We start from the raw sequence: 10714 nt of genomic DNA on the forward strand, positions 1-10714 counted from the left end.
CTTTAGCATGTAAGAATCGCCTGGAGATTTTGTTAAGCCACAGATCTGGGCCCCACCCTAGTGCTTCTGATTCAGAGTCTGAAGTGGGGTCCATGAATTTGCATCTCTAATAAGCTCCCAGGGGATGTTCTTGTTGGAGGACCGCAATTTGAGTAACACTGCTGTTAAGTCCCAGACATGGGGGTGGGGGGTGGGGGGGAGGCAAGTGTGTTCCCAGGCAGCGTGGGTGGAGGAGGCTGTGGGCTAAAAGCTGGAAGTGGGTGGTGGGTGGGAAATCCCTGCCCCTGCCTGTGTGCTGCGGCAGAGGCAAGATCCTTGTTCTCAGACTTGGCAGGGAATGTGGGAAGGACTGAGGGCGCCCCCCCCCCCCCCCGCCAGAGGCCTGGGTAATCCCCATGTCCCTGAGGCCAGGGGGGCTGGGAGTTCCAAATTCACTCTCATAATCCAATTCTGAGACTAAGCCCTTGGCTCTGCGCCCCGCAAGGCAGGCCTGCGGTTCTGCCTGCTTTTGTATTGACTTGGCTCTGCCCAGAGACCTCAGATCTACATGGTTGCAGAAGTGCAATGGCCTTGGAGGGCCAGAGGAGCAGTTCATAGAGAGAGGGCTCCTGTGGGCATCTCTGTCAGCTGATAGGACGAGCCCTTGGTGGCACCAGAGAGGGAAGAAAGTAGAGTTAGGGTGTCATCTAGAACACTTCTTTCCCTGGTGTGGTGGCCTCCTAATCACAGACAGAGTGGCTATGAAAGCGACTTGAATATATAGCTAGGCCAGTGTTCAGAGATACTCTAGTGCTCAGGACAAGGGGAAGCCCTGGGCCTGGACTTCTGTCTCCTCCAGTGCTGAAACTCAAACTCCCCTTCTGGAACTTGTCTTATATTTAGTGGTTCCTAGATTGTTCGAAGAAAAGGTTCTGCTGCATTCGAAGAACGAGGACTCATTTTTCTAGATGGATCCTAACCCAGTTGGGAGTTCTTTCTGTGACCTGCACCACGCAAATGCTTAATTACCTCCCCTAGTGGGAGCTGGGGCTGTGTCATCTTAGAAGGGCTCTCATTGTCTGAAAGGTCCTTAAATCTGAGCTTAGATTTGCCTTCTTATGACTTGTAAACTCCAATTCATTAATTCATGCATGCATGTGCTCAACAGATACTTAACTGTGCACCTACCATGTGCCAGTTCCGGTGTGAGGGTCCCTGTCTCTAGCAGGGCACACAGTTAAGAAAACAGACAAGTTGGGGCGCCTGGGTGGTTCAGTCGGTTAAGCGTCAGACTTCGGCTCAAGTCATGATCTCACGGTTCCTGGGTTGGAGCCCCGCTTCAGATTCTGTCTCCCTCTCTCTCTGCCCCTCCCCTGCTCCTCTCTCTGTCTCTCTCTCTGTCTGTCTCTCTCTCTCAAATACAAATAAACATCAAAAAAAAAAAAAAGAGAAAACAGACACGTATAATGTGGCAGCAGTGCTGCTTACTAGGTTACTTATGAGGTTAGCCTAGGAGAAGTGAGGAGGGTATGTGAAGGGTACCCAATCCAGTCCGGCAGGGTGGGGAGAGGGTGGAAGGGACAGATTTGCTAGGACCTGAAGAATCTGCCATGCTTGGTCAGAGGAGGTAAGGGGAAGAGTGTTTCTGGTTGAGGGAACAGCACGAACAAGGGCCCAGAGGTAAGGGAGAACACAGATCTTTTGGGAAACGAAGCAGAACTCCATCTGCCTGGTGGACTGGGCTGGAGGGAGGAGAGACAGAGATGAGGCTCATCAGGGAGGCAGGGCCCCATCCATCACTGCCACTGGGATGTGGAGAAGCTCAGGTAGGACCTCTGAGGGGCTGCCTTCGTGTGTCAGCCGGGCTCGGAGCAGCAGAAACTGTGGTGCCTATAAAAGGCTTGCTTTTGGAGACAGATATGTCCAGAGGGTGGAGCAAATCACGGAGCAGCTGAGGACACCCGGGAAGCATCCCTATTAGCAATGTGGTTAATAGCATGGGCTCTGATCAAAAGACAGAGGAAAACAGACCTTCCATGCCCCTGATGGAAGAATACCAGCTCCCTCCGCCCCCTCCCTCCCTGGGCCTTGCCAGAAAGATAGAACCTGAGTCCGAGCCTCTAGATCCAGCAGGCAGCTGGCAGGAAACTCAGAGAACAGGGTAACATGCTGAGCTGTACTGTGACTATCTTCCACCAGCGATATCCAGGCTGGGAAACTCCCCTGCTCAAACGACTGAAGCTCTTCAACAGATACATTACAAGAAAAAGAAAGGGGTGGAGGGAGAACTTACAGACTAAAAGGTACCAAGTTTAAAGATGGGCCTGACTTAGGGCACCTGGGTGTCAGTAAAGCGCCTGACTCTTGATCTCAGCTCAGGTCATGATCTCAGGGTTCTTGAATTCAAGCTGCACTGACAGTGCAGAGCCTGCTTCAGATTCTCTCTCTCTCTCTCTTTCTCCCCTCTCCCCAAAACAAAACAAAAACAAAACAAACACAAAACTTAAAGATGCGCCTGACTAACCAACAGTGTCCAGGGATACATTCAGGAGAAAACATCATGGACAAACATGGGGAATTCTTCCTATAAAGGTCCGAATAGTGTTTGATTTTAGAGAGAGGCCAGGAGGGGGCTGTGCCTGAGTGGGGAGCACAGACAGGGGCTTCTGGAGTTTCTGGCAAATTTCTGTTTCTTGACCTGTGTGGTATGTACAAGGGTGTTTGCCTCATAATACTTCATTTCACTAATTTATACACTTGTTCTGTAGGTTTTTCTGTGTGTCTTCTTTTCTTTTTTTTTTTAATGTTTATTTATTTTTGAAAGAGAGAGGGAGAGATCACGAGTAGAGGAGGAGCAGAGAGAGAGGGAAACGGAGACGCAGGCTCCACGCTGTCAGCACAGAGCCTGACGCAGGGCTCCAACTCACGAACCATGAGATCCTGACCTGAGCCAAAATCAAGAGTTCGACACTTAATGGACGGAGCCACCCAGGAGCCCCCGTTTGTCTTATTTTCCAATAAAAGGGTTTAAACAAGTGTAAGCTCAGGAGTCAGCCACCTGGGTTCAAATCCCCGCTCTGCCACCTTTTAGCTGTGGGGCACCGGGGTGGCTCAGTCGGTTGAGCATCTGACTTTGGCTCAGGTCATGATCTCACAGTTTGTGGGTTCAAGCCCCTCATTGGGCTCTGTGCTGACAGCTCAGAACCTGGAGCCTGCTTTGGATTCTGTCTCCCTCTCTCTGCCCCTTCCCCAGTTCCTGCTCTCTCTCTCAGAAATAAATAAACTTATTAGCTGTGTCCTCTTAGGTAAGTTATGGGACCCTCTGGGCCTCGGTTTCCTCACCTGTAAAATGAGGATGATGTTATAGCATGGTTTTGAAGATTAAGCAAGTTAGCATACTCGAAGCCCTTGGAACAGTACCTGGCACACAGGAAGCACCATCAAAGTTTTCACTCTTATTATTGTGGTGTTATTCCCCATTTCCCGACCCCTTTCTCCACTGTGTCCTGATGCCTCCACGATCCTCTCTCAAGGAAAGGGGAAAAGAGGGCCAGCTATGCTATTCTTCAATGGCTTTGGTGGGACCTCTCATTGACAGTGACAAGATAATCAGCTTAAATCTGGGATCTGGCTCCATGACCAGGGAGTGACTGTCTGCACAGCATGGTCCTGCAAAGTGGCCCTGATGCTCTTGGCTGTGCCTGTGGCTTAGGCTGCAGGGCCAGAATGTCCCTTCATCCCTCTGGAGGTGCCTGCCACCTGCTCCTGTTCTCTGCCGATGCCTGCCTGTCTTAGAGAGAGGACAAAGGGGCTGAGTACCACGAACGAGGCATGGGCGTTAGTGGTAACGTGAACCCGCATTCGAATCCCAGCTCTGCCACTTAAGGGAGTTAAGGGATGTATGTGGTCAAGGAGTCTGTCTTACTCTTTGAGCCTCCTTATCTATTATTAACGATAATAATTGCACCTGCCTGTTGGCGGGGGGTTGTGAAGAGATGATCCATGCATAATACTTAGTAGAGGGCCTGGCTCAGGGCCCTCACACATACTGTTCTGTCTAGAATGCTTTTCTTTTCTTCTTAAAAAAAATGCTTATTTATTTATTTTTTGAGATAGAGAGCGAGTGGGGGGAGGAGCAGAGAGAGAGGGAGAGAGAGAATCTCAGGCGGGCTCTGCGCTGTCAGCGCAGAGCCCGATGTGGGGCTCAATTCCACAAACCGTGAGATCATGATCTGAGCAGAGTCAGGAGTAGGGCGCTTAACCGACTGAACCACCCAGGAGCCCCGGAAATGCTTTCCCTGCCCTTTTCCAAAAGCTGGATCCCTCTCACTTTGGGGGGACTGGGCTTAAATGTCTCCTTGACTTCCTTATTGAAGGAAGGTAGGAAGCCATGGCCATATCCCATTTACGTTATTTAGAGAGAGATGAAATTCATGGCCTGACACGTATTTATTTTATTACAATACGTTCCTGTTTATCTGCTTCTTGACAGCCCTTACCCCTCATTAGAGTGTAAGATCCACATTGGCAGAGACCATCTGTGCCTTGTTCACTACGGTACCTCCAGGGTCTAGTGGTAGGTACTCAGCAATTATTTATTGAATAAATGAACAAAAAAATCCATGAACGTATAAATGTATGTATTTGTTCACTCCTTCACCATCTGTCTTCCCTGACTGGTTTGTGAGAGACCTAAGTGCAGGACCTTATTTGACCTGTTCTCTGTTGGGTCTCCTGAACCCCTTGTACTTGGCTGGGTGGGTAGTGCATGCCCGGCAAATACTTGTCAGACGGATGTGAGACTGGGGGCGCTGAGGGTGGCAGCCATTTGTGACTGCTGCCCTTGGATGCAGGAAGGGCTCCGGGCCCCATGCCCGGTGGTTCTCCTGACCTCAGGTCTTGCTCTGCTCCGGCATTGGGTCTTTTTGGGATCATTTCTCTGGGCTGCGGGCCTCGAAGTCTAGTGTCATGGAATGGGAAAACAGACCAAGGCCTGGGAGTTGCACAGACCTAGATTCTTGTCATTGGTCCGTCATTTATAGTCTGTGGGACCTTGAGCTAGTTGGTGAAGCTTTGATTTTCTCATCTGTTCAAGGGGAAATAAGAACCATAATGACAGCAACAACATATATGCCTGGAAGGGTTTTAGTGTTCAGATCAGGTAGCAGACATGAAAGCCCAATGTGCGGTCGAAGAGCCCCCACACATGTTCATTGTCACCTGTATTAGTAGCTACAAAGGCCTGAAACAGCCATTGAAAACCAAATCCTAGGGTGAAAATCGAATTCTGGGGAGACACTGCTGGGTGTCCATCAACATTGTTTTCTTTGTCTCCTTTAGTAATAAAACTCAATTTTTATGACATTCAGAAGCAAGACTACATTTCCCAGCCTCCCTTGCAGCTCAGTGTGGCCTTGTGCCCAAGTTCTGGCTGATGGGATAGAAGTGTGTGTAGTTTTGGAGCACCTGGGTGGCTCAGTCACGGCTGAGGTCATGATCTCACAGTTGTGGGATTGAGCCCCACATCGAGCCCTGCACTGAACATGGAGACTGCTTGAGATTCTCTCTCCTTCCCTCTCTGTCCCTCTTGCTGCTAGTGCTCTCTCTCTCTCTCTCAAAATAAATAAATAAAACCAAAAAGAAGAAGAAGAAGAAGAAGAAGAAGAAGCAGCTGCGTAGAGGTGCCTGGGTGGCTCAGTCAGTTAAGTGTCAGACTTTGGCTTAGGTCATGATCTTGCGGTTCATGAGTTCCAGCCCCACATCTGGTGAACTCGAATCTGGCTCTGGGCTTCGCACTGTCTCTCCTCTCTCTCTCCCTCTCTCTCTGTACCTCATGGGGTTTTCTGTCTCTGCCCCTCACTCACTTGCATTCTCCCTCTCTCAAAAATAAATTAAAAAATAAAAAGTGTGTGTGGTTTCTGGAAAGTGTCCTTAAAAAGAAGACCTGGGTTCCTTTGCCTTTCTTTCTCCTTCTTGCTAGCTGGAATGTGGCCTTGAAGCTCGGAGCTTGAGCAGCCATCTTGGACCATGAGGAAGAAGTCAGTGCTGAAGTGGTGTCAATGGAACAACAAATAAAAGGAGCCTGGATCCCTGACACCTTTCAGGAGCCCTCCTAAAAGCCCTGAAGTTCCTCACTCCAGAGTCCTTTACAAGAGAGAGAAAAAACGTCTGTGTCCTTTAAGCCATTATTACTTCGAAATTTGCTTTCATTTGCAACCACATTTAAATATAACTGATACATTTTCCAAAAAAAGACGAATTCGCAGGGCTAGATGGCTTTTAATTAATGAGCACATGTATAAATAACACCAGCTATGTTGCTGACATTCTATGAATACCTTTACAAATATTAACTTGTGAATTCTCATTATAATTCTAGGAGAGAGAAACCACTATTATCCCCATTTTACAGTCTTGGAAACTTCGCGGGAAAGAGGAGAGATGCAGTTCTTGGAAATGTTCTCTTTTCAGTTCCTGCTTCTGTTAATTCTTTCAATCAATAAATATAGACTGAGCACATACTTTATGCCAGGTCCTTTGCTAGGAGTTAAGGATATAAGGACAAAAAAGGCGGATCTGATGGCTGGTCTCATGGAACTTACAGCCCAAAGGGGCACTGGCCAGTAGCTACATGTGGCTATTTAAATGTAAATTAATTAACACTAGATAAATGTATAGTTCTCCAAACAAACCAGCCACATTTCACATGTTCCCCAGCCATGGATGGCTAGTGGCTACTGTACCAGATGGTACAGACATAGTATGTTTCCATCATGATAGAAAGTTCTGGACAAAAGGGATAGCTGGCAAGTAACGTAGCCATTTACAATCCAGTGTGCAAGCTCTGGTTTTCATATTTCTTAATTGCTTCCCTAATTTGCCCAGCTCTAGGGGAGAGAACAGAAAAGATAAAGCAGCGACTTTTTTAATTTATGTGGTATTGTTGGTATATGTTAATATTTTTCATTCATCAATTCACTCCACCTTTACAGTCACCCCATTTTGCAGATGAGGAAACTGAGGTTCAGAGAGAGGATGTGACTTGCCAAGTGGACACCTAGAGTAGATAATAAACACTCTCTGGGGTTCCTGACTCCATAAATTGTGCCCTTGACACAATGGAAAGAATCTGGGAGATAACAGTTAGCTTATGTGGAGCGCTTTCGATGGCCATGGAAGGCATTCTCCCAAAGTCTACTTTCTATAATCCTCATTCCAACCCAGATGCAGAAGGGAAGTGACTTGCCCAAGCTCACCCAGATGGCAAGGCGCTCGCTTTTTCTGTCCATGTCCTAGGCAACTCTAATCCTGCCTGGCTTCTTCCCTGTGACTCATATCCTTCTGGGGGAAGTGAAGAAAAGCCAAGTCCATTCTCCCTCCCCTGAAGTTCAGTTCCAGTGGCTCACTGGGGGCCAGGACAAGGAGACACCATGGGCTGGTTCCTGGACTCTCTGGGAAGATCTGGTCCCCTGGCTGTCTGACTGTTAGAGGCCCTAGGTGAGGAAACTTGGCTTTGGGACCAGACCACCCACCTGGCAGGGGGTGCTGAGCAGAAGGCAGGACTGGCCCCCACCCCCTTTCTGTGTTTACCTTTTGAACTTTTATTGTGAGCTTATCTTTAAGGGAAGAATAGCCCATAAACTTAAAATAGGCAAGACTTAATTAATAGCATGCTTTGTTCTTCTGATCCTTATCTGTTCAGGAAGACACACCCCTTTTCAGTTTTGTGGGTCAAGGTGAAACTGCCTCTGGGGGCTTGCCAACAGCTGCTCCATTTTCCACTTTTGAACTCTGGTTCCCTTTGGTTTTCCCCTCGTCCTGTGTGTGGGGGGTTTTTCTCAACTTTTCAGCCTGAGCACTTCACCAGGACATTTTCTATTTATTCAGTTGCCAATAATATATAATTATTTATTTTTATATGATAAATAGCTACTGTGCATTGAAGGCCTACGATGGGCCAGGCGCTCTGTTAAGGGTTCCTATCACCCTTGTATGGTGGATCTTCTAATAAGTTCCACTTCACAGATGAGGCAACCAAGGTCCAGAGAGGAGAAATGACTTTCCCAAGTCCACACAGCTCTAAAAAAGTAAAGCTAGGCTTTGAGTCCAGGGCTTTATGCCCCCAAACACCCATGACTAATATTTATTGAGCATTTAGCTATGGGCTCCAGGGTCCCACCATGCTCACTTTTAAAACATGTCCTTTTTATTTTGTGTTTAAAATATATCTTTTTATTTTCTGCAATTCTACAAGATATGTACAATTATTCTCTCCATTCTTTCCTTATCTATCAGATAAGGAAACTGAGGCTGATAGAGATAAATGTATTTACCCAAAGTCACATACATGGTAATTAATGGTGGGGCTGTGATTTGCACCAAGTGGTGTCTGAGAGGTAGCCTGGTTCAGAGGCAGATTACTAGATTAGAAGCCAAAAAGCACCAGACTTTGGCTCTCACTGTGTGGGCAAATCGCCTAACCCTACTGAACTTGAGCTTCTCATCTGCAAAATGGGGGACATTTTTTCCCCATCTTCTTGAGGTGGTTGTGAGAATAAGTGGGTGGGAACCAATGGCTGTTAAGAACCTGCTCCATCAGGGCCTGAGTTTATATGCCTTATCCCAGTTAGGGATGGAATTATAGTGAATTTTATGTTTTTAAAGTTCTCTTCTGAGTTGTCTGTATTTTCCATAAAAAGTATATCTTTCTTCCATAAACGAATGGTGTCTGTTAAAAAATTTTTTTGTGAGGCGGGCACCTGGGTGGCTCAGTCAGTTAAGCGTCTGACTTCGGCTCGGGTCATGATCTCACAGTTTGTGAGTTCGAGCCCTGCATCGGGCTCTGTGCTGACAGGTCAGAGCCTGGAGCCTACTTCAGATTCTGTGTTTCCCCCTCTCTCTACCCCTCCCCTACTCATGCCTTGTGTCTCTCAATAATGAATAGATGTTAAAAATTTTTTTTTTCTTCAATAAAAAAACTAAAAAAATTTTTTATTTTTCCAATTTTAGTGAGAAATAATTGATGGACACTTTTTTTTTTTTTTGGATGACTATAGCTTTATTATTTTTTTTTAATTTTTTTTTTCAACGTTTATTTATTTTTGGGACAGAGAGAGACAGAGCATGAACGGGGGAGGGGCAGAGAGAGAGGGAGACATAGAATCAGAAACAGGCTCCAGGCTCTGAGCCATCAGCCCAGAGCCTGACGCGGGGCTCGAACTCCCGGACCGCGAGATCGTGACCTGGCTGAAGTCGGACGCTTAACCGACTGCGCCACCCAGGCGCCCCAGGATGACTATAGCTTTATAGGATAGCTTGAAGTCAGGAATTGTGATGCCTCCTGTTTTATTCTTCTTTCTCAGGATTTCTTTGGCTATTTGGGATCTTTTGTGGTTCCATATAAATTTTAGAAGTGTTCTTTTCTACTTCTGTAAAGAACTGCCATTAGAATCTTGACAAGGATTGCATTGAGTCTATAGATGGCTTTTGGTAGTATTGACATTTTAACAATATTAGTTCTTCCAATCCATGAACATGGAATATCTTTCATTTATTTGTGTCTTCTTCAATTTCTTTCATCGATGTCTTACAGTTTTCAGAGTAGAGATCTTTCACCTTCTTAGTTAAATGTATTCCCAAGTACTTTACTGTTTTTGATGCTGTTGTAAATGGAATCAATTTCTTTATTTCTTTTTCAGATAATTTATTGGTAGGTGTCTATTTTAAAATATCTCGTTTAATCCTTACAACAACTGTGAGGTGGATGACCTTTTGCACTTTAGGAGAGAGGTGATTACAGAGAAAAGGAGTAACAGACATAGCTGGGAAGCCACTGAGAAAGGAACTGAACCCAGTTCTGTCTGATCCCCAAATCTCAGTTCCTATCACTATACGGAAGGCAAGTTCTCCATCCCGAGAGGGTGCTGGTAGGCTTCAAGCAAATTTTTTTTATTTAAAAAAAAATTTTTTTTAACGTTTATTTATTTTTGAGACAGAGCATGAACGGGGGAGGGGCAGAGAGAGAGGGAGACACAGAATCCGAAGCAGTCTCCAGGCTCTGAGCCATCAGCCCAGAGCCTGGCGCAGGGCTCAAACTCACGGACCGCGAGATCATGACCTGAGCTGAAGTCGGACGCTCAACCAACTGAGCCACCCAGGCGCCCCTTCAAGCAATTTTTTAAAACAGATGTTAGCTGTCATCCCCCAGCCTCCCTTCCTCCAGCCCCAGACAACTACTAATCTACTTTCTGCCTGTATAGATTTACCTATTCTGGACATTTTATATAAATTCAATAATGCAATTTGTGGCCTTTTATGTCTAGCTTCTTTCACTCAGCGTAATGTTTTCAATGTTCATCCATGTTGTAGTGTGTAACCGTACTTTATTACCTTTTTTTGGTTGAACAATAGTTTATTGTATAAATATACCACATTTTGTTTATCCATTCATCAGTTGATGGACACTTGTGTTGCTTCCACTTTTCAGCTGTTGTGAATAATGCTGCTGTGAACATTCATGCACTTTGCGGGGACACATGTTTTCATTTCTCTTGGGTCAAATGGAGTTAAATTGCTGGGTCAAATGGTTGCATTACCTTTTATAAGCCTCATATCTAGCCTTCAGAGTAGGAACTACTACTATGTCTTTCTCAGTTGAGGAAACTGAAACTCAGAGAGGTAGAACACTTGCCCAAGGCCGGCCACACAGTGAATAAATGGTGGAGCACGGCTTGGA

The sequence above is a fragment of the Prionailurus bengalensis genome, chromosome D3 (assembly GCF_016509475.1).
Source record: "Prionailurus bengalensis isolate Pbe53 chromosome D3, Fcat_Pben_1.1_paternal_pri, whole genome shotgun sequence".
NCBI classification, from domain to species: Eukaryota; Metazoa; Chordata; class Mammalia; order Carnivora; family Felidae; genus Prionailurus; species Prionailurus bengalensis.